Below are 25,672 nucleotides of genomic sequence, written 5' to 3'. Positions count from 1 at the left end.
ACGGCATATAGACCTCAGAGTTCTGGGAAAGTGGAAAGGATGAACAGAACTATTAAGAACCAATTGGCAAAGATGTGTCAAGAAACTCAACTTAAGTGGAATGTTACGTATTCGTAGTACACCTACCAGAAGGATGGGTCTCTCACCTTTTGAAATCATCTATGGGCGTCCACCTCCCGTACTTGGTAACTTAAGGGGGGATTTGAGTCAGTTGGGAGAAGGAATTACCCGGCAGCAGGTTGTAGAGTTGGGTAAAACTATGGAGGAGGTACAGAAATGGGTACAAGATAGATTACCTGTGAATATTTATCCCCCTGTTCATAGCTATCATCCAGGAGATCAAGTGTGGATTAAAGAGTGGAACAGTATACCGTTAGGGCCTAAGTGGAGGGGTCCTTATGTTGTTCTTTTGTCTACCCCTACAGCAATAAAGGTGGCTGAAGTGACTCCGTGGATTCATCACTCCAGGGTTAAACCAGCAGCAGTAGATTCTTGGAAAGCTACACCAGATCCAGAGAATCCCTGCAAGATCCGGTTAAAGCGCATGACTCAGTCGGAGTAACGAGGAGATATTTGGATTACAAGTGTGTTTAAAGAGATCAGTAAAGTGAGTGTTTTGTCGGCCATAATAAAGCCAGACCACTCACCCACGTGACATAGCCAGGGTGTCTCGAAGGGACCTCTGTGAAGGGAAGAGAGGACCTGCAGAACTCCATTCCTTGCAGACCTTACAACCTGGAAGCTGAGGTGCCATCGCACGGACGAAGACTGAGGATGAAGACGTCGAAAGAAGTGCTCTTGATATTGTGTATTTTTATGTTTTTTATTATTCAGGAAGGTAGAGGTACCGACACACCTAGCTGTGAGGTTTGCATTAAGACTACTATAACAGGTAATCATATTTCCCAGACCCTAATTTGGCATTCACAATATGAATGTAAAGGATATGTATCAAGGTGTAGATACTTAGGTATAGAGTATAGTGTATGCCATTTAGGAGTAGGCGAACTTAAGTGCTTCAATCCAGAGTATCAACCCCGTACAATTTGGTTGACCCTCCGGAATGGAGACTCACAGGGGACCCTAATAAATAAAACAGTATTAGAAACCGTATATTCTTCGGGTGTTCTGCTATTTGATGCATGTAAGGCGATATCAAGTGGTAGAAAACCGTGGAATGTATGCGGGGATCTTAAGTGGGAGAGAACGTATGGGTCTAACGATAAGTATATTTGTCCCAGTAGTAAAAATAAGTACGTAAGTCCAAAATGCCCAGATAGTGATTATAATTATTGCCCATATTGGTCTTGTGTGGGGTGGGCAACTTGGGGACAGACAGTAGATAAGGATATGATTGTTACTAAGTTGCCTACCAAACCGTATTGTAAGTCTATGGAGTGTAACCCAGTCCATATACTTATTAATAATCCTGAACAGTTTATAGATAGGTTCGGAAACTTATTTGGGTTCCAGATATATGGGACGGGTTTGGATCCTGGGACAATATTATTTATAGGGATAGAGACCGATACCGTAGCATCCCAAACTCATCAGGTTTTCCATTCTTTTTATGAAGAGATGAGTGTAGAAAATAAGATCCCCCATAATGCTAAGAACCTGTTTATTGATCTAGCCGAGAGTATTGCTGGTAGTCTTAATGTGACCAACTGCTATGTGTGTGGAGGTACTAATATGGGAGACCAATGGCCCTGTGAAGCAAAGGAGGTAATGTATTCTGGTTCTGAGACAATTGAACAGATAACATCTTCTCAAGCCGATTATCAAATGAGTGTTAGAGGTAAATCTGAGTGGCGATTAAAGACCTCCATTATAGGTTATGTTTGCATAGCAAGAAAAGGAATAATGTTTAACACATCTGTAGGAGAACTAACTTGTCTAGGGCAAAAAGCTTATGATGATACTACAAATAATACAACCTGGTGGTCGGCTTCAAATGTCTCAGAACCACCTAACCCGTTTGCAAGTTATGCCAATTTAAAGGACGTGTGGTTTGATCTATCTATCACATCTAGTTGGAAAGCCCCAGCAAATTTCTACTGGATCTGTGGTAAGAAGGCCTATTCGGAGTTACCACAGGACTGGGAAGGGGCATGTGTGTTAGGTATGCTCAAACCATCCTTCTTCTTGTTGCCTATTGAAACAGGAGAGACTTTGGGAGTTAAAGTATATGATGTGAATCATAGGAAGAAAAGGGGACCCCTAGAGATAGGTACCTGGGAAGATAATGAATGGCCTCCCCAGCGTATCATAGATTATTATGGGCCAGCCACTTGAGCAGAAGATGGTACTTTCGGATATAGAACCCCAATATATATGCTCAACCGCATTATAAGGTTACAGGCAGTGGTTGAGATAATTACCAATGAGACATCACAAGCGCTCAATCTCCTAGCGAAACATAATACTAGGATGAGGACAGCCGTTTACCAAAATAGATTAGCCTTGGATTACCTATTGGCAGTAGAGGGAGGTGTATGTGGGAAGTTTAACCGAAGCAATTGTTGTCTTCAAATAGATGATGAAGGGCAAGCAATAGCTGAGCTTACTAGCCATATGGTTAAACTAGCGCATGTGCCTACCCAGGTATGGAAAGGATATAATCCAAGTAGTTGGTTTGGTAATTGGTATGAGCAGTTTGGAGGACTTAAGGCATTGGTAGGTGGAGTCATGCTAATTTTGATGCTGTGCCTTCTCCTACCATGTCTGATTCCTTTGGTAGTTAGGTATGTGCAGAGCATTATAGAGAATATAGCAGAGAGAAAGGCTGCTGCACAGATAATGGCTCTAAATCAGGGAGAACTAGTACAGGAAGAGGAATGTTGAGGGATTCATATCGTTAGGGAGTCGCAAAGTCTAGTCTGGTTCATAGCAACCTGAGGTGTAAGCAAACTATGGTTAAGTGATGCATCTGGAATTGTGAAATATCAGAAGCATCAAAGGGGGGAATGTGGTGGAATCTCAGTAAAAATAAATTTACTAGGACAAGATTGCCACGTGGTATGTGCACTTGCATATGTCGATGTACCAGTTAAGTCAGTTACACGTAGCTAAGATACAATCAGTAGTGTAAGGAGCATAAGTAGGAATACAGGATATACGAGTATTTCCCCTCCTCCATTGTGCTGAGCAAGCCATGTGGTCAAACAGGATTTTAGTCTCTATTCGGTTGATTAGATAAGAGTATGTGTAGGTTGAACTGATTATGGGAGGAGCTACATGCCTATATAAGGGACCTACACTGTATGATCAGGACTCAGACTTTGCTGTTTTTTGGTGACATTAGTCCCTCTGAGTCCCGGTCGGTGAATCGAATAAAGAATCTCTTCCTTCCTGAAGAAACCTGTGTCCATCTCTCTGTGCTTGGCTTCCGTCAGTTTCTCCGGTATCAATTTCACAGTCAAATTTCTATTTTTTTTTTTTAATGTACACTACTGTTACACCAGATATGAGTTGCACTGGTGTGACACTGTGCCCTGGCAGGCCCTGAAACGCACACGTGTGAAGGAAACTGCTATTATAGTCATAACTTTTTTTTTTTTTTAAATGCAAGCTATTGTGACACCAGATATGAGTGGTGGCACTGGGCAAGTGGGCACAGTATACGCTGTGAGCCTGACACACACGCTGGCAGGCAGGCAACTGCAATTAGATTACACAGGGAAAAAAAAAAGCAGACTGATGTTCTAGCCCTAAAAAGGGCTTTTTGGGGTGCTGTCCTTACAGCAGAGATCAGATGAGTCCTTCAGTACTGTAGTGGACACTGAATATACTAGCCTAGCTATAGATTTCCCTATTAAATCAGCAGCAGCTACACTGTCCCTCCTCTCACTAAGAATGCAGCTTCCGAATGAATCTAAAATGGATGCTGTCCAGGAGGGGGGAGGGTCTGGGAGGGAGGGTCTGCTGCTGATCGTCTGGAATGTGTCTGCTGACTGTGAGGTACAGGGTCAAAGTTTACTCAATGATGACGAATAGGGGGCGAACTGAACATCGCATATGTTCGCCCACTGTGGCGAACGCGAACAAGCTATGTTCGCCAGGAACTATTCGCCAGTGAACTATTCGGGACATCTCTAATCAAATTGCTTCAACTAAGCACATTAGGGTGATATTTCACTTCTCCATTCTTTTCATGTCCAGAGTAACAATGAGAAATACAATCAATCTTAGTTACTAAAACATTCTATAATCGCATGCGCAAATAGCATTTTCACCAATCTAGCTTGTTCTAACTTTTTTATGTAAATCACAATTTTCTATCTAACATTTATCAGCAAGTTAACCAGAACCATATTACCCATAAGGCGGCATATGCGGCCACCAAGGGCCTGGGCTAAGTCTTCCTAGTCTTCATCACTTTCCTCACAGGTACTTGGATCTGGAACATGGATTTTTTTTCAATTTAACCATTTTTATTGTTTTGTTGAGGATACAGAAACAAGAGGGGAATAGGGAGGTCAATGTGAGGACTTGGAATTAAAAAAAAAAAATAATTGTATTCTTTGTCAATTTAATTGAGGATTTTATCTAGATCGCAAGTTACTTATGAGGTCTGTGTGTATTTATTGTACTATGTTGAATATTTTTAAACAGAGTACTTTTAAGGATCCATCTTGTGGTTATTTTCTGGAATTGTGGCATAATATAATGAAATCCATATGAAATCATTAACATAAGAAACTTTGTGCACCATACCTGAAAAGTCCATTTGATTGTCTTTGAGAAACAGACAAATACCATATTTTTCTGTGTATAAGATGCCCCCATGTAAAAGACGACCCCTATTTTTTGAGACTAAAATTTAAAAAATCTATATTTTAAACATCAAATAGAACAACTTTGATATTTTAGAGGTGACTACTGAGGAGAACAACACACTTCTGATTCTCATGCCTCCCCTGTGCTACGGTACTCTGTGAAGTTAATGGCTCTATAGTGCATGCTGGGAGACTATAGCTCCCACAACAGGTGGTGTTAGGACATGCTGGGACATCACAGTAGTATTCCCTCTGATCCCCAATTTCTCCCCCATCAATATAAATCAGAAAGCAAGACCTACCTGTGGTAGAGCAATCGATAAAAAACAAAATATATATATCTCCATATACATAATTACATAAATAATTTCATAAATACACATGCAGACTTTAAATATATAAATATATATTTAAATTCTATGTGCGATCTAATATTTTTACATAATTAAGTAATTTTATTGATTGCAATTCGAGGGACCTGCCTGACAACCCAGGGCAAAAGTCCAGAGAATTGAATTTGCTAGCACTGTAACTTTCCATGACACCCTAAAACCTGTACATTGGGGGTACTGTTTTACTTGGGAGACTTCGCTGAACACAAATATTAGTGTTTCAATACAGTGTAACATATAACAGCAATGATATTGTTAGAGAAACTGAAATTTTTTGCACTTTTCACACACAAATGGCACTTTCACTGATGATATCATTCTTGTGATACATTTTACTATTTTGAAACACTAATATTTGTGGTCAGCGAAGTCTTCTGAGTATAACAGTACCCACCATGTACAGGTTTTATAGTGTTTTTGAAAGTTACAGGGTCAAATGTAAGGCTTGATTTTCCATTTTTTCACATCAAAATTTGCCAGATTGGTTATGTTGCTTTTGAGAGCTTATGGTAGCCCAGGAATGAGAATTACCCTCATGATGGCATACCATTTGCAAAAGAAGACAACACAAGGTATTGCAAATGGGGTATGTTCAGTCTTTTTAAATAGCCATTTAGTCACAAACACTGGCCAAAGTTAGCTTTCATAATTGTTTTTTGCATTTTTAACACACAAACAAATATAAATGCTAACTTTGACCAGTGTTTGTGACTTAGTGGCTACTAAAAAAGACTGATCATACCCCATATTGAATACCCTGGGTTGTCTACTTTAAAATGATATGTACATGTGAGGTGTGATTCAGAGATTTAAGATAGATAACAGTGTTACAATGTCACTATTGATACATTTTAAAAATACATACTTGTACTTATAGCCCTATAACTTGCAAAAAATGCTAAGAACATGTTAACATTGGGTATTTCTAAACTCACAACATAATTTAGAAACTATTTGGCACGGGTGTTTTTTGGCGGTTGTAGATGCGTAACAGGTTTTTGGGGTCAAAGTTAGAAAAAGTATGTTTTTAAAAAATGTTTAATCGTATTTTAGAATTTTTTTTAGTAAATTATACGATATGATGAAAATAATGGTATCTTTATTAAATAAGTAAGAGGAAAATTACAGCTAAACACAAAAACTGCAGAAATGTAAAAACAGCCTTGGTCCTTAACGGTAAGAAAATTGAAAAATGGTCTGGTCACTAAGGGGTTAAAGGGAAACTGTAGGCACCCAGACCACTTCAGCTCATTAAAGTGGTCTGGGTGCAAGCTCCCATCACCCTTAACCCTAGAGTGGTAATTATTGCAGTCTTTATAAAGTGCAATCATTACCTGCTAGGGTTAACTCCTCCTCTAGTGGCTGTCTACTAGACAGCCACTACAGGGACTTCTGGGCTTGAAGGTGACTTTGCATGATAACCTCCAGCGTCACTGGAATCCCCATAGGAAAGCATCCCCCTAGGAAAAGCTAATGTTTTCCTAGGGGAAATCCGAATGCAAGCACGGCCATTGCCGCACATGCGCATTAGGTCTCCTCCACCGGCAGACTTTGGCAGGGGAGGAGCGTGGGCAGAGCTGAGCCAGCATCAAGGGACAGCAGCGCTGGACCCAGGTAAGTGGCAGAAAGGGTTACTACCTCTTCTGCACCACGGGGTGGGCCTTAAATTTCCTGGCACTATAGTTTCCTTTTAAACTACTGTAAATGTGTTTAAAAATCAGCCTACATAAAAAGAATGCATTGTTCTTGTTGTAAATTGCATTTTAGTTTCAGAAATTGTAATGTGTCAGTTACCTAAAATTTCTCAGATCAGCTAGCCCCTGACAAATGCCTATCACATCCTTAACATTTCTGATTCACTCTTTATTCATTTGAAACATTGGAAGGTATGAAATAATTACTATTCTTAAAATTAAAATTTATCTGAGAGTATTTCAGAGAAGCCTGATATGACAGCATGGATCCAACAATGATGGTTATACTACTGGAGGTGGACCAGCAGCCCCAGGTGCAGCCCTAACAGGCAGATCACCAGCAGCATAGATCATGAGATTTCCCCTTTCAACAGCATAGTTAGAGGATGCCAGTTAGTTTTGCATAAGGCATTGTTGGATGTGGAGATACATAAGAGGTATCTCTTGATGCATGTAAACATTCTTGATTTATATCATCTTCTCAAGGATGAGATGAAACCAAAGTCTTGGGTTAAGAAGACAACTACTCTTACTTTGCCTGCATTTATTTTGCTTCTGGCAACTTTCAAAGGGACATTAGTATTTCCTACAGGACAGTATTAAAAATATTCCCTATAATATTTTCAATATATATACACATGTATATTTCATGAGCAGTTTTGAATCCAATGATCATGTCATAATTTACACCACTTGGAATGTGCTGTAGATGAGATGCGGCATTTGATATCATGTAGTGCAAATTGGGATATCACTAACAACTGGGAAAGAGTTCATTACTTAAGGCCCATGTACACAAATACTGCAAAAGTAGAGGTAGCCAAGCAAATACAAGGAAGGAAGTAGCAATAAAGACAGATACAAAACCCTTAAAAAGAGAACACTTCAGCGCAACGCAGATGTAGTATGTGAGCTTCACATATTAAACAATACTAAAAAAGTATGAAATCGGGCTAATACACTATAATTTTTTTACTTTTGGTTTTCCTTACTTTATGCCCCTTAGGTCTTAATGATAATCCTCCCCCCATTACCACTTGCTTTAAAAAAAAAAAAAAAAAAAAAGAAGGAATTATTTCCCCTTAGCGCTAGGTCTCATTACCTACTTACCTCTATTTTAATCTCTTTTGTTCATGATGTCTGCAGTTTACCATTCTGTGGGATTTTGTGAGTAATGAATTGTGGGTAAATTAGCTTTGCAACTGAAATTGAACTTTTCTGAAGTTCTGCCCATTGTCAAAGTTACCACAGCTCGCTCTCCCCATACAAAAACATAGCTCCTACTTTTTCTCTTGTATAACTAAGGTGAATTAACAAAAAAAATTTAAAAACAAGGAGATATAGACGGACAAAATCAATAAAGTGACAGATCAGCTTTAAAGGGATATAAGCATCTAAGCATCAAAACAATGACGCTTATTGATGCAGTTAGTTTTGATATATAGATCCCATATGACAGCACAGTATGCCTACTTTGGATGGTTTTATCTCCTACAGACTACACTGTTGATTGAACTTTAATCACACACAGGAGGGCCCTGCAGAGTCTAGCAGGCTATTAAAAGAGCAAGAGATAAGAAATTCTAAATTAAACAGACTGTTTAAAAGTTAAAATATTTGATCTATTTTTATAGGAAATGTGTAAGGGCAATTCTGGTGTTATTAATATGTAGCAAACACACAACAGTTTTTTGTTCTTAATTTTTGCCTTTTTTATGCCAAGATGATGCTTAGATACAGGACACTGCAGCTCCGTGGCGTGACTGTCAAGTTAAATGAAAGTTACATGCCTGTAACCAATGATCCCAAGCTCCTAAATCCCCATTAATAAAAAAAAAAAAACAGTTTAAAGTTAAAAGGCTAGGCCACAGCTTTATTTATGAAAAATCGTTAACAAATCTTGCTTTACTTATAACTGTCAAGTCACCACTTCTTCAGTCGTTGACCATGGAAAATTCCACCACAGCAGCATGACCAACCTACAAGGGCAGGCTGCACCCCTTTTTCCCTGCACCACTTCTACCCCAGCTTGTATCCCTGATTTAAAGATATTAACGTTAAAATCATTAGGTTGCACCCTATCCTTCCTCTTGACATCACAATTGTTTTCTTCCAATTTGAAATCTAGAAAAAACCATCCCGCATAGAACAAACAAACTTAGAGACCGCAAAATGTAACTTATGCTTGAACCACCACTCCAGGGCCCCAAGATTCTCCAAGAAAACCCAAACTATTTGAGATACTACTTCAGACCACACCAGCGAAACCTATAAGAAGAGAACAAAACACTTGGCCAGGTCCTGCTTGATGGCCTGAATACTGTCAACATTGCGCATGCCACCCAAATCATTTCCTTCCCACATGATTAACTAAAACAAATGGACTTGAAACAATCCTCCACAAACTTCCAGCCACACCACTGTAGCACTCGAATTCCCTGCCAGTGAAGCCAAGCAATAAATCTGCAATAAATCACAAGAGATGAAAACAAACATAAACCTAGGCCCAATCTGACCATCTCCCCACCCTGGGTAAAACACACACCATGCACCAATGTAGCTACCCCAACCCTAAATGAATGCGAAGTGAAAGCCCTTAGATCCAGTCCCAAACTATGCAAGAGAGCCCTAAAACTTATGAAAACTGAAAGCCAGACAGGGGAACCCAAACTCGATGTAGCAAAATGGAAACCGCCAACAGATGCACCTTCAAATATTCTGCCACCAAGTATACCAGACAAAAGGTCCAAAACTGCACAAATAACCATTTTAGCGCCCCTACCCACCTGGTCAGCTTTTGACCTCATGATCCACAAGTGCACTGACCCAGCCAGCAGAGACATATCCATGCACTGCAAAGGGGAATCCAAATTATTCCTAGCCTCAACTCACCCACCTGAAGGGCTTCAAAAAATGCTAATGAAAAGACAACCCAAAATAACTGCACCTCTTAGGAGGACAAGTAAATATCTGGTAAAACCTGAAGCAAACCAAAAAGAATGTTAAGGGACACTGGGCATCTGGAACCCAGAGGTTGATCCCTGCCTCAAACAAGAACAATCCAGTGGAGAAAGAATCCTTAGTGATGTCTTCACAATTCATAACCTGAGACAAAAATTAAAGAGCAAAGAAACTACCGACAAAGAGATGCCCCTATTTCTCAACATAAACATACACTTCAGAGTAGCTACCCCTCATCTATGTTCCACCAAAATCCCTATCTCACTGGGAAAGTGAAAAACACAACTGCCAAACCTTCTTGACAGCAGCCCTCCAAAGAGTCCCAGACCAGCATCATCAAATGTTGGAAACAAAACTTCACAAGTTCTCCGGACACACCTCCCCTGTCTTCACCACCTCTGGAGCTACTTCCTTAAGGAACTGCCAATGCAAACAAGAAAGAGCGTCAGCCACAATATTTAATTCCCCAGTGACATTAACCAAGTGCAAACAATGCAACTCTAAATATTGTAGAAGAGCAAAATCCAAAAGATACAGTCTTTTTAGACAAGAGGAAAGTGTAGTCACTGGTTCTTCTGTCTTCTTCTCGGCAACGGGGACACGAAACCAATTCATGATGTTGCAGAAAGAAGTCAACAAATCCACACAAAGTGAATAAATCATCTAAGTAATCTGTGATTATCTCCTCAGACACCACCCAATGTGGAAAAACACTCAAAAAGATGACCACATAATCACTCCAGTCTCCAGCTACCTGAAAACAATGTAACCGGTACAGCTGTCAGTAGTGGTTATGTTATTTTTAGTGCCTCTTTTATTGCTGTTTTGTCTTGTAAAGTGCTATAATCATAGCGCCTGTGTTTCCCACAAATACTAATATACTTATGTTGGCTAACACTGTGCACAGTGTCCTTGACCGTCGCCAATGCATTTTTTATTTTCAGGATGCATAAAAGAAAAACTCCAGCCCCATAACAACTTGGGTCTTGGGTGCCATCTTACCTTGTAGTGTTAAACTTATTTCAAAAGGTTTAACCCTGAAATTGTCCTCTTCCTTCTGCTCAGCATGTTGGTCTCCTTCCTAAGCCCCAGTAATAGGCTGAGAGTGTCAGCTGATGCTCTTGACCTGTCATTGGTGGCCCATAGCAAAAAAATGCTTGTATTTCTGACATACCCTGACCCTGTGGCATCTACCTTTTAAATGCCATACAATTGTGCAGCTGTTTGCTTAGCAATAAAGGAAGTACCTCTACCTGCAGAATGTAAGTCTTTGTGAGGTCCAGGCATAACACAGTATAGATTATTTTCTCTGTTGAACTCTATCACACACTGAAAAGTTATATCAGGGTCAAATTCTGTTCTCTTTAATAACACTCCAAGATATGTTATTAATGTAGTTGCACTTTAAATTAATTTATTCTCCACACATAAACAAATGGAGCAGATTCTGAACAACTTGATAAATAATCTGATATATTCATGGTTTCATTAGTGACTCAAGATGACTCATTTCTAGAAAGATTATGTTTCTTTGTAATGCTGTTTCAATTCTTCATTTAATATTCATCTCTGCATGGTTTATTCTTATCCTTTTGTGTCAATTCTGTCTGCATAGTGTAGTTCTTATCTATGATATGTTACCACTTAACACTGTTGACTGGTCTGAACTGATTGATTTCTCTTTTAGTTCATGCAGGTTTTGTCCGTATAACTAACTTAAAATTAAACTATGCATTAAAATTCCCCTTGTCACGAACGCACCCTACTTCAAGAGTGTGCGTGATGTAGTTGTGGTGGTGAAAGGGTTAAAGTTCATTATTTGTCTGCACTAAACTGGAAATAATGACAAAATCCTCCTTAACACCACCCACACTTAAACATAATAATATATCTATTACTATTTTAACGCTGCCACCACCAAGGCAATTTATAAATGGGGTGCCTTGGTCCTCCAGGTAAATCAATAATAAAAACCCACCAAATGCAACTTAGCACAATATTTAAGGAATTGCAAACATACTAATTAGTCTCCTTAGGTAACATGATTATTTTACCAAACAAAGGCAAACTAATAAAGGTATAGTCATAGTGCATACAAAAAAATAGATAATAAGCAAATTATTTACACTGTAACAAACCACCTCTTTTACAGGTAGGGTTGTCACAGATCTTGCAGTAACCACCGCCTTCTAGGGTATTTAAAGTCCAGGACACAGTCAGCTCGGTTTTCCTTTTTTTTATTCAATAAGAAAACAGGTGCTTCAAATAATAACAAAAACAAACAAAATCCTTGCTCTTACTAGAGCTCTTACTAGACAGGAAATTGCTATCTGCAATTGGGTGGCTTTCCCACTTACCAATTTTCCAAACAAAAGAAATGTCTTTGCAACAAACACAGTTGTCATTCACTCTCCTAGCTGTCTTTTCCTCCCTCACTCTGCAGCAGGCTGCCCTCTTCATTTAAAGGCCTGTCCACTAATTGACTAGCTACAGGTGAGTGTCAATTTAGTTAACTCTTAAGTCTGATCTAAATTGTGGTTTGTTACACAGCAACTAATGCTGTTGGAGCATTGGCCCACCCTACTCTCCAAATACTCCGCCCCAGGGACCCATACCATGTTTTGCAGAACCTCAGCAATGTAGATTGCAAACACTAACATCTCCTTGGGGCATTTAACTGAAAATTCTCAGGTTGCAGTTTAGCAAATCCGGCCTGATGTATCTTCCATCAACCACAATGCCACTTTCACGCTCACAACACCAACAACAGAAAAAAACAAAAGGGATCAAATAACAGAAGTCCTAAATCACTTACTCAGGTATTCAGTAATACTTCTTCCCAGGGGGTCTCTGGCAAGGAGAATGGAGACTTACTTCAAAATTAGATCTTGGCCCCAAGCAAGTACCAGGCATACTTAAGTTGCATTAGAGTAATACCCTGTGGCTTACCAAGCCTCACCCAGAGTTGGAGCTAAGGCATTTCTATAGAGACAGTAAGGGGCCACCCCCTTGTGTCCAGACCCCCATCAATCCAAATGGAAACATTTGGCTCTAACTTCTCTTATGTACCTGCCACAGAAATAAAAATTGCATATATCAATTTGTTATTATTTTTCTATTCCATAGATATGTCATATACCTTACTCGTGACACAATATAAAGGACACCACAATCCCTTCCCATGTGGTAAGGAAAGAACACCCTCACACACAGCAACCCTCTTACACACACACTGCTCCCCTCATACACACACACACACACACTCACGCTGCACCCTTCACACATACACACAGCACACCCAACACACTGCGCCCCTCACACATACAATATGTCCAAATATATATGTATATATACTACAGCACCCCTCACACTGCACTACTACACACATAACACTCTGGATAAATGCTAGATCCCAACTCTGAATCATCTAATTTACACACACATACACACACACTAGATCTCTATATACACTCTGAATCCTACACACACACACACACACACACAATCTCCTATACACACTCTTAGTCCTTTACACATTAGATCCCCTACACACACGCACACTGCACCACCTACACACACTACATTCCTGACATACAAACTCTGGATCCCCTATGCACACACATTCTCTAAACACACAATCTCCACAAACCCAACACACACTATGCCCCCTACACACACACTCTCTACAGCCGCTAGCCTCACATATTACATTTACACCATATTACACCACAAACATGAATGAAATCGACCTATTTACACAATACCCCACCACAATAAGCTCACTTTACACACACTCAATTCCACAAGCAGGCACCAAACACATGTACCATAAACTTTCGTGTCCCTTTTGTCTGCTGGTATGCCACTTATGAAGACACCAGAGACAAGTTAAACACAGCACAAGCATTTTATTAAATTTGCTTGCGCTGCGCAGAACAAATACAGGGCCTTTTTCTCATGCTAGAGCTCTTCAGTGGGGCTCTGCGCATTGAACCAACATGCTCACTTTGAGAGGGGGCGTACTTGTCATTAGTGATGACATAACACACCCTCTCTTGCACCGCTATGATTTAAAAATACCCTGGATGATTTTTGTTGCCTGTCTGGCCCTGATAACAACCATATCACAGTAATTAGGAATAAAAAAAAAAAGTGAAAAAAAGATTGAGAAAGAGAGATAGAGAAGAAAAAGAAGACAGTATAGAAAGGTTGAGGAACTGTGGATCAAGGCTAATGGAAGTATCAATATACATCAAAGTGGAAGATGAGTGTCATGCCTCAACTACCGGTAATTCCTTGTCTCTTCCGGGTTGACGGAGTTTAGCCACACCCCTTCTCTTACGCGGTCTCCCCACGCTACAAAATGCGACCGCGGCAGATACAAGATGCTGGATTATTGAACAGCGTTACCGCGATATCAACCCGGCTAAAAGTTTCTCTGCGACCTCTACTTGTGTACCGAACCGGTCTGGAATTCTACTTACCCTCCTTCTCCTCTCCTCGACCACGGCTAGTATCGGGACTTCCCTCATCCTGCCTGAGAAACAACCCTCCCCGGAGGAGAACTCCGGGAACCTGATTTTTCACCCTTTGGAAGCTAAGTCAATTGTTATATCTGTGATAAGAGCTTACCTTCTCTCAAAACCGCTAAGCATTCCTGCCATAGTCTGCTCTCAAGTTTGCCAAGCATTTCTGCTACAGCCTGCTCTCAAGTCCGTTAAGCATTCAGGCTACAGCTGCTCCCAGGCCCGCTATCTCTAACTCCAAAACGAATCACTCCTGTTACAACTTCATTTCTAACTTCCTCCATTTCCTTAAAACTTGCAAACATCAATGTGCTAGATTGCATGTATATATCGGAAGCTGCTTACTCCAATTAAACCAACAGCGAAGTAATTAAAGATACAGTACCTGTATTTTTTATTATTGAATACACAGTTCCTATTCTATTCTCTAAGTATCCTAATCAACAATCTAAGTCCTAAGAAATTTGCAGTTGTGCTCCATATCAACCTATGTAAACGTTACAATGAGACACTAGTATGAAGTATAGTCCAACCAAGAGATCTAGACTTAAAAGGATGCAGATGTATGATGAACTATTGCTGTCAACGTGTCCATCAGCATGTGGTCTCTAATTATGACAGATACTTTTGCCAACAAGGGGGGAAATATAACAAACACTCCGGCAATGGCTCTGCAGGCTGCCCTCATTTTACAATACATTATATAGATAATGCATTAAATATTCTAAAAAAAGTTACTTGTCTTTAAAGCTTTTCACTATAAATCGGATTTGTCAGCTGCTGAAAGCTATGCCTTCCCAAATGAGTTAGAAATGCTGTAAAAAAGGATGTATAATTCTGGTCATGGGGTCTGATCGTATCCAATAAATCTGTGTCAACAGGTGTTTAAGAGATAAGTAGTTTACACCCAAAGAGCAGTTCAATTCATCATATAAAATGAGTGAAACTGCTCTAAAAACTGATTCCAGCCATTCTCCTGCTGTTATTAGTTTACACATAGCCCAGTTCATCTGGTACATTGTCTGCATTTTAGCTTTCTCTAGTGGAAGAAGAAAGAGCTCAGTCCAAATTCTGCATACGCTCATTCTGGGCTACTTGACTGACAGCTCTGAGAGACAGATGTAGAACTCTCAGAACGGAGAGTAGGATCAAGGTGGTATATGCACCATCCCAGACTGTGTTTAGTGTGACCCTTTTAGATCATACACTAATGCAAGAAACATTTAATTTATGTTTATGAGTTGACCTATTTGCTGTTATTATTCTCAATCCAATGTATTAAGTTCATGCATTGAAGCTCAGGTTCCCAAAAACAAGAGACTTCCATAAGAGTAGTATGCTGATAATTTGAGTTCCAGACAAGTGTGAAATGCATCACTTTTTTACTATGTTTCGCATATGTCTGGCTCTCCTCTTAATGTGTTTAAAATGAGTTGTAGACAAAAAGAAAGTCTTTCTTTCTGGATCCAAAGTTATGGGACACATGTAGTAGGGTAGTGGTATATTTTGATAATGTACAATGTACATATTAGAAAAAATAAAAAGTTTTGAATACAGTTTTACAGTATGAAGAAATACTCAGATTGCTCCAATACATAACCCAGCATTAGGAGGAGTGAAACCAAGTCTGGAATGCGACAAAGCTAGATGTTTGTGATGATTTTCTACTCCATATTTTTTTTTGTTCTGTGAAATTCATAGATAAATATACAGTTTTTTTTTTTTAGTTTTTTTAAACAAGGCAAACATGGCCTTCTATTTGCACTGTTTAGTCTACAGGCTCCTTTTTGCGGCAGATAATTAGCTATAACTGCCCATGGTCAAAGAGCTGTAGGCAGAAATGCCCTCCAGGTGCTTCAGGGAGATACACACACATTCACACGACCACTAAATTCACTCAGACCACTTGATCTCAATAAAGTGGTCTGGGTGCAGTGGTCCTGTTATTTTGACCATGTAATTTTTAAACATTGCAGCTTTGCATTCCTAACGCCATAGTGTTCCTACAGGAAAGCAACTGAAATTTTCTTTAGTGGGTGAACCCAGATGTGAAAAGTCACAGAAAAATATTAGATGGATGCACAGAGATCCCAAATTAGAAATGTCCTGTTTCATTCAGCATGGTAAGATAATACAATGCTGCAGATGACTCTAGCACTAAAGTCCTTAAAAATCTCTGAAATGTATCTGTATTCAGAGGTTTATTCACTAAATACTCAAAGGTAGTTACCTGAAAAATGACATTTGAATCCAATTAAGGGCAAAATAGTTGAGCTGTATCAATTATCCACCTTAGATAGATTATACATTATTTAGTAATATTTAAATATTTTGGCCTATATTACATTTTTTGAAAGCATGTTTAATCCATAACAATAATTACAAATTCCCTCAAACCAATGAATGAATGAATTTTCTTCAACAAGCATGACACTGGTAGTCCTGGTAATGTCAAACAGAAGTGTGAAATTAGTATGGATTATTAAATAACATGATACATATATTGTTCAGTATTATAAATCAACTTTATGGAAAAAAAAATTACAAACAAATTAAGAAAGAAACTTAGTTCATGTATTTTGCATTTTTTTGTTGAACCCAGTGGAGAGCATAGCGCAATGAATAACAGGTAAGAGATCCTTATTGCATTGCACCATCTAGTGGATCCTTTCATAACAGCACAATCTTGTGTGACATAGACTGAATGGATCTCCAATTGGCATTTAATTAATGCACATTAGTAATGTACAGTGCCATTTATAGTCATCATGCCAGAGTATACATTATACTATAAATAAATGGGAGGATCATAAAATCCAATGATGACATTAAAATCCTCATTTATTTTTTATATTTAAGTAGATTGCCATGAGGTAATATAACAACTGTAAACACATTAACAGAGAGAAAGAACAGAGTCAATATGTCATAAGTGAGAAATGTAAAGCAATTCCAAATCAGATTTTTTTGCACCAGCACATCCCATAGATGCTTAATAGGATTAAGACCCGTAGAATCTGGAGGCCAAGGCAATGCTTGAACTCTTTTTCATGTTCCTCAAACCATTCCTGAATTTCGCTGGGTATATTATTCTGCTGAAAGAGGCCACTGCCAACAGGAGCACTATTGCCGTAAAGGGGTGTACGTGGTCTGCAACAATCTTTAGGTAGATGGTATGTGTCAAAAGATAGAGTATAACACTGCCTCTGCTTGCTTGCCGTCTTCCCATAGTTCATCCCGCTGCCACCTCTACCCCAGGTAAGGGATGCACACATATCTGGCCATCCAACTGATCTATAAGATCACTTCACTTTTGCTGCCCAGTCATTAATCCACTAAATCCTGACCTGGCACAGGTACCACATGACCCCACGTTGAGGCACCTGTAAAGAATTTAACAGGGGGAGGACATAGTGTACCCCATGCTTACAACCACTGGTAGCACGTGGTTGCTCTAAAAATAATAATGGAGGATATAGTGTCCTCAAAGTCCCCCCACAATGTCAGCCCTAAATAACAAAGGGTGGACCTATATAAAAATAACAAGGATTTAACCTTCTTTATACTAATATAAGGGTCATATTGATCCCCCGTATGGTGAGGGGAACATGGGGGGATTTAGGAAGCAGCAGGGAGCAAAGCTCACTCGCACTTTAATTTTTAATTATTACAAGTAGGGAGCCGTGAACCAATTAGCTCCCTCATTGTAATATAAAACAAACAAACACAAGAACAAATTGCATGACGAAATTTCGTCCAACAAATAATTCGGTCTTCATTCAATTCATTTTAATTTGGAGTCATTCATTAGTCTTTTGGGCGAATAGCCGAATTCTGGCCGAAGATATGTTCGTCTCAAAACGAAATCCCAGTTCTAATTTTAAATACTATTTACCCGCCTCCATGTACCCATACATGGAAGTGGGTGGCAACTATTAAATAAAATAAAAACGGGGGAGACGTCTCTACCTGTGGTCAGCCTAGGGTTTGGTTTGGCCCCCACTCATTAGCAATGGGTGAGGGCCCTAATAATAATATTCAGCTCGGAGGACCTAATGCCCTCCCAACCCCCAAGCCCCACTCAAAGGCGGTGGGTGAGGACTTTAAAGAATTAACCAATGGGGGTGGGCATTCTATGGCTTATCCGATTTATCAGTATTTAGGGGGCATTATGAATAAATTAGGACTTTTTTTTTACATTCTGTTGCCATTTTCATTCAATAATACTGATAGTAGTGCCTTCAGAGTTCTTGTAAACACCTATGAACCATGTATTTGACCATATTTATGTATCTATTTTGTCACATCTACTGTATGTGGGAATAATTGCATTTTGCTAACTAACATCCCAGTCCCTGTGTGAAATATTGATAAGATATAGTACACTATATAATGTGTAAAGATTTCCCTTTCCCAAATATTTTTTATAAAGCATGAATAAATAGGTGAAATATAAAAATGGTGTAAATTTTCACAACTGTGATGTTTAAGTTTGTTTGCATATATTTATCACTGTGTTGTTATATTTGTACATGCAAGTTATGCATCACATGCTTCAAATAGATATTGGGCTAATATTTTTTATTTTCAAATAGTTTTTATTAATACATTTTTAAAAAAACATAAATATATATATATATTTTTTAAACAATCAAGTAATAAAACGAGTCCAATTAAGGGAAAAAGTAGAATAAATAAATAAATAAAAATTAAGTAAAATGAAAAAAAAAAAATTGATAAAATATAAAAGTAAGAAGAAAAGAAGGGGAGGGGAGGATCCATTGCTAATATTTTTCTAATGAAGAAGTGCAGTTTTAGGACAAAGAACAAAACTGATCCTGTACTGTTTGTTACTCAAAAGATTGGATCTCTTGTCGAATAATAAAAAAAAAAGATGGTTGATGACAACTAAATGTTGATTTTATTCATAGTTTAAGTGACAACTGACAAATGAAGTGAGAACAAGAGGAACGGTAAAACAATCTATACTTCCAAGCTGGACTTTTCCAGACACTTTGACTGCAGCCACCAAGGGAGAAAGACCAGCATTGATACTGTGTGCTTTACTCTAGCTGTGACTGCTGTCTCTAGTTAGCAGTTATTGTCTGAGGCATTTGAAACAACTTTCAGTGGGATATAGGAGATTGCCATTTAGTAATTATTGCTAGTGTGAGATTTGATTGGCAATATATAGTTGTTAAAAGTTTTTTTTGTTTACTGTTTTGTGGAAGAAAATCCTTCTTTTGGGGAGTGTAGTGTGCTCAGTAACACATTCATTTTTTTTGGCTAGCCTGTGTCATTGCTTCTAGTGTGAGACAAGGCTTTTAGCTGGTTCTAGCTATTAGCTACTGCCAGGGACATTTGAATCTTTTAAAGGGACTCTGCAAGCACCCACATTTGAAGCGGCGTTGGTGTCATGCCCCCTCCCCCCCCACCTCAGGAACAGTAATGCATTCATTGCAGGGTTAACCTGCCTCTAGTGACTGCCATGCTGACTGGCATTTGAAAGTTCGCAGATACAGATACTAAAATAATCAGCAGAGTACTGTGTTAGATTTCAACTTTTGTATAATTAGTTTTTTAAGTAACATTACCCTCATGTTTTTTATGGTGATTAATTTTTACTTGCACATTTAGGTTTATTTTCCATACATCCTTCACTGTATATAACTTCTCTTTGTATCCATCTTGTTACTCTCACCATTTTCCTATTGGTCACTAGTTAATAGGTCTCCCCCTTATTACTCTATAAATCTCTATAAAGTAGAGTAAAATCTTACTTGAAATCCAGCGATGGACAAGGGTCTTCCATGCCACATCACTCCCTTCATCTCAGTGGTCCATTTGATTGAACCTTTATACTGGCTTAGAGCAAGGCTTCCCCTTGCAAGTACACTGCCTGCAAGGGGGAAGCGCATTTTATCTGTCACCAGCGCGCTTTGACCATGATTCATGTTTACTACATAAGTGTCGACAAAGAGGTGGCACATGGCAGATTGACATGGATAATTTAGTGGAAGGGATTAGAGGGGACAGATCCTCCCAGCTATGATTATCTAGTTGCTCAATAGTAATGGTTTGCTCTCATAGCTGGGTTCCTGTCGGTTTCATGATCTTATCTACTGCTGGGTGATGAGCTTTCAGCTTCTGCTGAGCAAATAATGGAAAGAAAACTTTGCAGAGATTGTACATTAAAACAAAAACAGATAATATGAGGCTGAAGTTCCAGGCTGACTTGTGACACCCCAGGATATAGCAGTGGGTAGAGTTATACCTTAGGAAGCAGAGTGGTTAATCTCAGTATGTGCAGCAAATTGTAGAATAAATAAATAAATACACAAACCCATGCAGTGATCTCTTATCTCTAAAATAAATTACATAATTTAGTAATAAACCCCTATAAAACACCAAAATTACCCCACTAGCATAAGGAATGGTCTTTACATAATCGAGTTGGTATAATTCATACTATGTTGCCATTTGTCATTGGAAGGTTTAAAAATGATTATTTGACCTGATATGACAGATGACCCCTGTATTAGTGGGCTATTTATTTTATTCTAGTATCAAGGTAGTTATGCCCTGGTTTAGAAGAGGTCCCTTTATAACATCCTTTCCTACTCCCTTGTATGCAGTGGTCTTTTTTTTTTCTTTTTTTTTTTTTTTCAAACACACTCTTATATTTGGTACACAGAAAAAAAATGGAACCACTCCACTAGTACTTGAAATCATTTTAAAACCTCCCCAGGGATTATGTATACTCTGCTTGTATAAAAATGTGTTTTGAAGTGTGCTATAGATATAGTGGGTGTTCTTAGTAAACGGCTGTCCTACAAATGTTTTCAAGTTGATTTTCTCATTGTGAGTGGCAATATGCAGACACTGTAGAGTATATTTACTAAAAGCTGAATATGCTAAATTAACTTCTACTACTTTCATTTGGATCATCTCTGGGTTTTTTTTGTCTCAAACTATGGGGGTGCAGGTATTACAAGTTAGCAAAGTCACACACAAAAATTACACTTAAACATAAAAAGGTAATTTTTCCTGATGGTATCATATCAATTACTTTGTCCATTACTCCAGAAAATGCTACTTTTAAAAATATGTATACTATACAACTTAAAAAAATAAAAATAAAAATCAGCCACACTTTTGAGTAGTGTTATTACAAATTTGGTAAGATGCTGCAAGAACATATGCACATTCTGTGCCATTTTACCCTTAAGCTTTGTGTGTACATGTGTGCCTGGACATGCTTTTCTTCAGGGCGGGTGCTAGGATTTTTGGCTAAATAAAAAAAAACGTAAACGAAAGCTACAAACTAAATATAAACGAAACAAAAGGGGAAATGCCAAATGCATTACCGTTTTGTTTAGTTTGTTTAATAGACTCCGTGCTGCAGGGAAATTAACCCCCACAGCACGGAAAATTAACATTGCGCATGCACGACAAAAAAACAAAAAAACAAGGAGGCAGTGCTACCAGCTCCCTTGTAATAAATATTAATTCCACCCCCCCCCCCCCCTTACCCCTGCATTAAAACCTATGGGGGTCACTATGACCCACATATTAAAAAAAAGGTGGTTAAATCCTTCCACATGCCCCTAGTCGTGGCATGCCGTGAGTAGGGGCATGTCTCCTAAACAGCGAGCAGCTGCTCGCTGTCATTTAAAACTTAATATATATCAGTATGGGGGTCACTACGACCCAATATTGATAAAAGGGATGTTCAATCCTCCCGCATGCCCCTACTCGTGGCATGCCGTGAGTAGGGGTATGTCGCCTAAACCAATCTAAAAGTATTAGTGACTGGGCAGCTATTGCTGCCCAGTCACTAGTGCAATAAGGCGGGATTTTGGTCTCATCTGACTACAACACTTTCACCCAGTTCTCCTCTGAATCATTGGCAAACTTCAGACAGGCCTGTACATGTGCTTTCTAGAGCAGGGGGACCTTGCGGCGCCGCAAGATTTCAGTCCTTCACAGTATAGTGTGTTACCAATTGTTTTCTTGGTGACTATGGTCCTAGCTGCCTTGAGATCATTAACAAGATCCTCCCCTGGAGCTCTGGACTGATTCTGCACCATTCTCATGATCATTGAAACTCCACGAGGTGAGATCTTGCATGGAGCACCAGACTGAGCGAGACTGACAGTTATTTTGTGTTTCTTCCATTTGCGAATAATCGCACTAACTGTTGTCACCTTCTCGCCAAGCTGCTTGTAGCCCATTCCAGCCTTGTGTAGGTCTACAATCTTGTCCCTGATATCCTTGGACAGCTCTTTGGTCTTGGCCATGGTGGAGAGTTTGGAATCTGATTGATTGATTGCTTCTGTGGGCTGGTGTCTTTTATACAGGTAAAGAGGTGAGATTAGAAGCACTCCCTTTAAGAGAGTGCTCCTAATCTCAGCTCGTTACCTGTATAAAAGACACCTGGGAGTCCAAAATCTTGCAGATTGGTGGGGGATCAAATACTTATTTCACTCATTTGGGCTTGCGGCAGAGTGTGGTTATGAGTGTATTGAAGTAGTGTTCTTTTGAAGAGGAAAGAGCCAGATTGTAGGAGCACAGCAAAAATTTATAGTGGAGGAAGTCAGATGCAGAGTGAGACTTTCTCCAGCAGCGTTCAGCAGTTCTGGAACATTTTTGAAGGTATCGGGTCAGCTTGGTGCACCAGGTTTGTAATTGGGGCGCTTAGGGCGTTTAAGTGTAGGAGTGTCAGGGTACCTGTTGTCTCTACCTCAGAGGAGGTGAGATACTTAGTTGTTCATCCTCTCAGAGGGGTTGACTCACTCGTTCCTCGCAGTTCTCTCGGCCGTTTACACGCCGGCCGCGAGGGACCCGCTTCCTTTTATGACGCGGCGCTCAGTAGCCGACGTCATGACAACAATCCGTTCCGACCTGTCAATCAAGTCCCGACCACGAATCAGGACTCGTCGGGGGCGTGATTACCTATCTAGAACCAGGGTATAAAGTAGGGCTTTATGCATATGTTCATTGCCCTGTCGTGGTTCTAGCTTGTCTAGTCACTCAGTGCTCTTGTTATCTATTTGTCTCTTTGGTTTTGACCCGGCTTGTTTGTTCTATCCTGCTTACCTCTATTACCCTTTGACTCGGCTTGTCTCTCGCTTATCTGCTCTCTCGTTCCCTCGACCTCGGCTTGTCTCTAGACCATTCTTTGCTTACTCCTTACGTTAGTCCGGCCATTCTAAGGTCCGGTATACGTACCTACCTCCTGTTTGTACTTTGCGTGTTGGATCCCTGTCCCGATCCTGACATTACGACAGGGCCAATGGATCCTGCAGGTACAAACACTCAGGTTGGTTCTTCCGACTCTAGATTTGAGGCCATGGATCATAGAATGGATCAGATGGCTCTAGCGCTGCAGGCTTTATTATCTCGTTCTAATAATCAACCAGAAGAGATGCGTACTACATCCATCTCCCCTGTAAGTTCAGGTCTAGAGGTAGCCACAGTAGGTGCTTCTTCCCGTATTACTCCTCCTGTACGTTATGGTGGCTCTCCGGATAAGTGGTTTTTTAAACCAGATAGGTATTCATTTCGAATTACAACCCCGCTCCTACCCTACAGATAGGGCGAAGGTTGGATTCATTATCACACTACTCATTGATAAGGCTCTGAGATGGGCCAATCCATTGTGGGAGAATGATAACCCGTTAGTCTATAACTATAATGCCTTTGTCGCTGCTTTTAGAAGAACTTTTGACCCTCCAGGTAGAAAGGTAAATGCAGCTAGATTATTGTTGCGCCTTAGACAAGATAACCGAACCCTTGTGGATTATGCACTAGAGTTCAGGTCCTTGGCGGCAGAAGTTAAGTGGAATGAACAGGCTTATATAGACGTATTTTTAAACGGATTATCAGATGAAATTCTAGACGAGGTTGCTACAAGAGAGCTTCCTGAAAATTTGGAGGATTTAATTTCTTTTATTTCTCGTATTGATGAACGTTTAAGAGAGAGGCAGAACACTCGAGATAGAACCCGTAGACCTTCCTTTAAACTAGCTCCCTCATTTCAAAGTCCTGAATCCACAACCTCAGCTTTTCCAGAACCTATGCAGATAGGCAATACTCGCCTCTCAGAAGAAGAGAGACAGTACAGGAGAAGGGAGGGGTTGTGTATGTATTGTGGAGTAAGAGGGCACCTACGCCTAAATTGTCCTAATCGCCCGGGAAACACTCGCACCTAAGTTTCTCTAGAGGACAGGCCTTGGGTGTTTCTATTTTGTCCTCTATACATAATTATAAAGATCACAGGCTTCTGCTACCTGTTTCTTTAGCTTGGGAGAAGGGAGTACTAAAAACTATGGCGTTGGTAGATTCCGGAGCTGCTGAGAGCTTTATTGACCAAGTTTTTGTTACTAAACACTCTATTCCATCCCAGCTAAGAGATACACCTTTGGCCGTTGAGGCCATAGATGGTAGACCATTATCTGAACCTGTTATTTTTCGTGAGACCATACCTGTTAACTTAACTGTTGGTATCCTACACGAGGAAGGTATATCTCTTATGCTTATTTCGTCCCCTTCTGTTCCTATAGTCCTGGGGTATCCGTGGTTAAAGAAACATAACCCTATTATTGATTGGGAACTAGGGGAGATAACTTCATGGGGTCAGGGTTGCCAGAGCAGGTGCTTACAGAAAGTCTCACCGGTTTGCGTAGTTAACGCACCGGCTAATTCTACCCAGTCTACAGACGTACAAATACCGCCTCTGTACCTGGATTTAAAGGCAGTCTTTGACAAAAAGAATGCTGACACTTTACCTCCACACAGGTCCTTTGACTGCAAGATCAGACTCCTGCCTGGGACCATGCCTCCGAGGGGTACGGTATACCCTTTATCCACTAAGGAGAACTTAGTCTTAGAGGAGTATATTCGTGAGAACCTAGACAAAGGATTCATTAGGAGATCCTCCTCTCCTGCCGGGGCCGGTTTTTTTTTTGTGAAAAAGAAGGATGGTACGTTAAGGCCTTGCATTGATTATCGAGGCTTGAATAAAATAACGATTAGAAATGCCTACCCGATTCCTTTGATTACTGAGCTCTTTGATCGTCTAAAAGGCTCCAAGATTTTCACCAAGTTAGATCTCAGAGGGGCGTATAACTTGGTTAGAATTCAGCAGGGAGACGAGTGGAAAACAGCGTTCAATACCCGATATGGGCACTATGAGTACACGGTAATGCCTTTTGGGCTCTGTAATGCACCGGCAGTATTTCAGGACCTAATCAATGAAGTTCTTAGGGAATTTCAACAGGATTGCATTATTGTATATTTGGATGATATACTAATACACT

This window comes from Pelobates fuscus, chromosome 4 (genome assembly GCF_036172605.1).
Source record: "Pelobates fuscus isolate aPelFus1 chromosome 4, aPelFus1.pri, whole genome shotgun sequence".
Classification (NCBI taxonomy): Eukaryota; Metazoa; Chordata; class Amphibia; order Anura; family Pelobatidae; genus Pelobates; species Pelobates fuscus.
Note: the sequence above shows the minus strand (reverse complement) of the source record.